This window comes from Petaurus breviceps, unplaced genomic scaffold (genome assembly GCF_028583685.1).
Source record: "Petaurus breviceps papuanus isolate PSGF00001 unplaced genomic scaffold, PetGlider_PUasm1.0 428, whole genome shotgun sequence".
NCBI classification, from domain to species: Eukaryota; Metazoa; Chordata; class Mammalia; order Diprotodontia; family Petauridae; genus Petaurus; species Petaurus breviceps.
Window position 1 is genome coordinate 4,814,410 of NW_027186331.1, and position 6,000 is coordinate 4,820,409.

General features: G+C 51.0%; 1 protein-coding gene across 1 annotated transcript in view; it reads left to right on the forward strand.

Moving 5' to 3' along the window:
- YPEL1 (yippee like 1) overlaps positions 1 to 6,000 on the forward strand; it is a 40,483-nt gene that overhangs the window by 14,195 nt on the left and 20,288 nt on the right. The window lies entirely within an intron of this gene.

A 6,000-nucleotide genomic window follows, 5' to 3' on the forward strand; every position in this document is an offset into this window, starting at 1 on the left:
ACTAGGCCAGAGCACCCCAGGTCTCCTGAGGCCTATGTTTTCTCTGTGCATCAGACTGTCTTCTGTCTGTCACCTTGGGGATCCTTACAGTCTCCCTGCCCCCAAGGGCCACACGAGTTGCCTTTTATAAAGACAGAGCTGGAGCCAGGGAGAGGAGGAGCAGTTGCCCCAGACAGACAGACAGGCTGTCCATCAGCAGCCAAGCAGAGAACAGCCCTGGGCTGCCTTCCTCTGCAAAGAGAAGGCACAGTATTTGACCTTTTCTGCTTCTATCTAGTTTTTCCCTAAAATGCGGCTAATAGTTTCAAGTTGCCTAGATGCCTTCACGTCCAATGGAATGTGGGAGATGCCAGTGGGACATGTGTGTGCTGCACAGGGGGGTCACCCAGGGCTGTGCCTATCAGCCTTCCTGCCCTCCTGAAGCCGCCACTGAACGCACAGAAGCCCTGTCTCTAGAGAGAGAATGAACCAGCCCAGGTTGGGGAAGTGCCTTGGCCGAGTGGCCCAGCCAGAGTCAGGACCATCCCTGTCATCAGGGCCTCCTCCCCCAGCCCAGGCTTCTTTCCACTCTGCTGTGGCCGACTGCCTGTCTCACCCATGCCACAGAGCAGTGCCAGCATTTGAAGTCGCCTCACATTCTGAGGCATTTTTGTGTATCTAACTAGGGGAAGAAAAAACAAGCTTTTAAATGGAAGGAAAAAGAGAGCTGTGAGGTAGCTAGTAGTAGAAGTCTGGTGCAAATTCTAAAAATACGTCTCCCGACATTGGCTTGGCTCCTTGGGTACTTAGCTGTCTGTTTCCATCCCTGGCTCCCACCACCGTCACTGACCTGTCAGAGCCTTTGAAATCTGCAAACTTTGGGGAGCAAACTCCCCCCAGCACATGCCCCCAGTGCTTTTTAATGTAGTCAGACCAGAATGTGGGCTATCCCAGTGAAGGTGATCAATCCAATCCAGACCTGGATTCTTCAGCAGCCTGACCTTTGGGTCACATCATGTCTGATCCCTAATGCCAGGACTGATCCTGCCTGTCACTGAGGAGTCTTTTATGTTTATTATTATTCTCATAAATAGCTTAAAGTTCTGCACTAATGTAGTGGTTACAGAGCATTGCCTTCAGACCACCTGTTGGGTAACACCACCAGCCAGCATTTACACAGTGCTTTCAAAAGCAAAGTACTCTCCAAACATCATCTCATTGCCCCAGGAGGTAGGTGTTGTAATAACAAATAAATAAAGAAATTAAAATTATCCCCATTTTATAGATGAGGAAACAGAGTTAAGTGACTGGCCCAGGGCCACAGAGCTAATAAGTGTAGTAAGCTTGGATTTGAACTCAGGCCTTCCTGGCCCAGCACGATTTAACTGCATCACTAGCATTGACTCTGTCTTATACATAGAGAAACAAAGCTTGAGCTTTCTTCACTGACCTGCCTGTGAATACATAGCTAGGAAGCATCCTCCTCTGATTCCCTTCCCAGAGCTGAAAGGCAGCGCTGTTTGATGCTTTCCTTAAAGCCCGGCTTCTTGCAGCCATGTCTTCGGCAGACCTTTTCTTCCGCTCAGTGGCGATCCAGCCAAAGAGCGCTGGGGAGGCCAGTGTTAACTGCCTGTGGCCTCGTGGGAAGGACTAGCAGGCATCAAGAGGGTTCTCATCATGGGCCTGCCAGTTACAGAGGGTGTCACCTGCTTCTCGATCTGTAAAGTGGAGATGATATTTCTACCTGGCAGAGACGGCACGATAAAATGAAATGTTATTCACATACAGACACACACACAGACAAAGCATCAGAAACACATTCGGTAACTACGTTGTGTACATGCTTGCTGTTCCGGTCTGGGGGAGAGGAGGAATAAAAAGCTGTATAAGAAATGATCTCTGACCTGAAGGAACTTTGGATTAGTCTAATAGAGGAAAATAATGGAATCCTGTATTTAGAAAAAGACGTCTAGTCTGCCTTTCCACCCCATGTAGGGACCCCATTTACATGCTGTATTTGGTCACACAGTGGATAGAACACCAGGCCTCGGAGTCAGGAAGAAGGGTTCAAATCCAGCCTCAGATATTTCCTAGCTGTATGACCCTGGGCTAGTCACTTCACCCTGTTGGCCTCAGTGTCCTCATCTGTGAAATGAGCTGTAGAAGGAAATGGCAAAGCTGTTCCAGTGTCTTTGCCAAGAAAACCCTAGATGAGGTCAGGGAGAGTCTGAAACAACTGACCAGCTACTGGCCGTCTTCAGAAAGCGTCTTCCATTCTCTCCATCCGGCCGTACAGTCCTCCCACGTCCCTTCAGCTTTCCTCATCTTACCTTTACACACACTTTCTCTAGCGGGTCCCCGCTCTCAGAGTCATTCATTTTCATGAGGATATGTCTCTTGCCTCGCATCTTCTGCCTCTTCTGTTAAATCTGTTTTCTTGGTTTCTTTTAAACAAGGCATTTTGGCTTTCGTCATCTTAACAAATATGAACAGCTCAGTATACAAAGGAGAGCAGAAAAGAGGATTGTGTCTGAAGTGTGGCCTTGCTGTGGGGCCCCGCCCTCCATGACCTTCCCTCTGCTTTCTCTTGTAAATTTTAAAACATGTTTCGTCGACACCTTTTCTTTGTATCTTCCTTTTTTGCGTCACTGTTATAACCCACCAACTTCCTTATGCAAATAGAAGCCTTCTCTTGCAGTAGAAATCGCACCCTGTTAGAGGAATCAGTGACACAGATCAGGCATTGGCCCTGCCTCCTGCCTACAACTGTCCTCTTCTGAGCCATCTCTGCTCCGCTGCCTTTCTGCTGATAGGAGGGAGCACGCTTCCTCCCGGCTGCCAAGGTCTCTTCTTCTCTCGCCCTGTCCGTCTCCCCCAGACAGTGACCATAGCCGGTTCCCTTTCTAACTGTGCTGTCTGTCTACATCAGTATGGAGGCCTTTGAGTTCATGTTACTCCCAACCCTTTCCCCTCTTCTTTTCTTTTTTTTTTTTTTCATTTAAAACATTTTTGTGAATGACCTATACAGGACTAAGAGTTGTTTCTCCTGTTCAGCCCTGCAGTGGGGTAGACAGCTAGCTTATTCTGAATTTCTCTCAGGAATCACTGGCTGCTGGATTTGACCCTGAGGACTGGTTTCCTGTGATGTGGCTGGTGGATTAATGGGGGTCCTTGCCAGTCCAGGCTGATGTATGGCTTCTGAGGGTGGAGTCATGCTCTGGGCAGCATCTGGTTAAAGGCCCAGCTGCCCCCATTAACACCAGCCGGGCAGTTTGCTCAGCGGGTACCCTGAGGTGAGGGTGGGGCAGAGCTGAAAGGCTTCTGAGTCCTGGCAGCCACCTTGGGGGGCAGGGTGGGTTTCCTGCTTCTTGGGTCAGACAGTAGCTGAGGAGGTACAGCTGTGGGCAGCTCCCTGGCCTCCCTGCTGCCCCTCCTCCAGACTTGTTGCATGACAGAGTTATCGTTCTCTGTGGCTTTTCTCAAATCCTCAACATCAGATCTTAGATTAAGGCCCAATTGATTCTATTTGTGGGTCTCCTGACAAGCACATTCAGGAAAGGCCTTCAATGTTTCGGCACCACCTACTTTGCCCATGACTGACTTCCCATTTCTGCCTCTTAAGTCCCATCCTCTGCCCTGCTCAGACCAGACCTGGAGTTCTGGGGTCTGTTCCAAGTTCAGCATGTCAAGAGGGACACTGACAGGTTGGAAAGCAGACCAAAGGTGACAGGAATTGGGGGGAGGCAGGGGAAGGACCGGAAATGATGCCATTCTGAGGATTGAAGGGCCTGTGGAAGGTCAGCCTGGAGAAGGAGAAGCAGGGTCTGGAGGGCTTCTATGGACGCTGAGCTTATTCAGTTTGCTAGTGGGTAGAAGTGGGGGAGAAGCAGATCTTGGTTTTGTAAAAACAAGCCCTTCCTGACAATGAGAGATGTCTCCAAATGGAGAGGGCCACTCTGGGAGGTGGCCCCTCGTCTCTGTGGGTCATTAAGCAGTTTGTCAGAGAGGAAAGCCTGAGTCAGGAACAGCTTGGACTGGGCGGCCTCTGAGGTCAGCAAATGACCTGGGCTAGCTGCTTCCTCCTCCTGTCAGCTCTTAGCCACCCCTCTGCTCAGCCGTTGCCCATTAGCATTCCTTTGCTCAGTGGTGGTTCAGCCCACTTTCACTAAGCAGACCCAGAACATACCCCCAGAAGTTCCACAGGGTCTCCCCCCTTCAGCAGTACCTCCCCCGGCTCCTTGGATGTCCCAGAACAAACCCCTCTAGTACAAGGCAGATGGATGCGGTGCCATGGTTCTCGTCACTGTAACTGATGGTCATCTCATTTCTTCCACTAAGAAGTTCTCAGTGTTGCGATTTATTTCTTTGCATCTACATGATGCCAGAACGGTTGGGCAGTATAACCAGTCGAGTCACTGAAGCCCTGTAGTTTGGAGCATTGTGTAGACATGACCTTTGTTAATCAAGAAGGGGAGAAAAATGAATTGGAGGAAAAGCTCCGAGCAGTCCCTTGGTGTATAAACTAGGAGTTGTGATTGTGCTGCAGACACAATGAAGGGAGTTGCAGCCTGCCCGCCTGGGCTTCCTCAGTCTTGGGGGCTCACCCTGCTTGTGGACATTCGACCTTCTTGTTCTGTTTTCAAACTAGACTGAATGTCAGGTCATCGTGAGAAGGATGAGGGGTAACTTAGCTGACATTTCACGTGGCCTGTTTATTTACTTGGGTAATCGGAGCAGGCCTGGGATTCCAAAACCGAATTTTAAAGAGAATTCCTCAGAGATGGTTTGTGGCTCTTGCTCCAGAATGTTGGCTGTCGGGCTGTGCGTCATGGAATGCCAGTAGCTCCTGTTACACCAGCACGTTAGGGCTGTGTGACCGGGGCCGGTGCAGGGGCCACTCTACACAGAGGCAAACAAGTGAGCACGTTGCAGATGTTGGATAGATGGGAAACCTGGCACCTTGCCCAGGGCCCCACAGCAGGGAGTGCCAGAAGCTCCTGCCCCAGGTCCCACAGACTTGGAGGCTCCCCAGAGGCCCAAAGCTGGAAGGGCTCAGGCCATGGTCACACTCGGCCAGCATTCATTTAAGTTTCCTAAGAAGGACTGAACATCACTCAGAACCAGGGAACCATGTTTGGTGTCCTCCAGAATGTGAGTCCTTGGGCCATCACTTCTGTCAAGTAGGTGCCTGATTGAGGGATTGGCCATGTCTCTGTCCACAGTGAGAGCATGGTTCAGCACCATCAGCAGTCACCCTCCTCCTCTTACAGAGGGGAAAACTGAGACCTCCCCAGAAAGAAAGGGGAGTGACTCGTCTAAGGTCACCCCACAAGGCATTCCCTAGCTACTCTCTCAAGGGCAGGAGAAGACCAGCTCAGGCTGTGGTTGTTCTCGAGTGTGTGGAGTATGTCCCTCATGAGGCAGAAGCCTGAGGCGGGCTCTGCAGAATTGGGATGAAGTTAGGGGGAGATGGGCTTCAGTTAGCTGTGAGGGAAAGCAGCGGAGGGCACCTGCCCTGGGCTCCTGGCTGGGACTAGCCAGGAGGCTGATGAGGCTCTGCACTGTCCTAGGCCTGTGGGATGGAGCTGTTGAGGTGGAATTATGTTCTAGGGAGGGGAGTCGTCAGTTCCCCATCACTGGACTCTTCACATTGCAGCCTCATGACCATAGGGAAGGAGACTTCCTATTCAGATTCCAGGTTGGGCAGATGTCCCTGGGAGCCCCTTTGAGCTGAGGTTCTCTGGACTGGAGATGTGCACTGTCTTCTCTAAGCTCTGCTTTCTCTTCATGAAGTTCAGAAAGAAGAGCTTGCCAGATCTGTGACCTACTATACTCCCCCACTCCTGCAGTCTGCAGGGGGACACACCCCTGATAGAAAAAGGGCCCTTGGCTTCCTGATTTAGCTGCCCTGAGGACCCACTTCTCCTGCCTCATTGCCCTCTGGACGGTTCTTTTCTCCTGCTTACTGACCTAGATGGGGATGGCAATGCCCTTCCTTCCCTCCTTCTCTCCCTCCCTCCC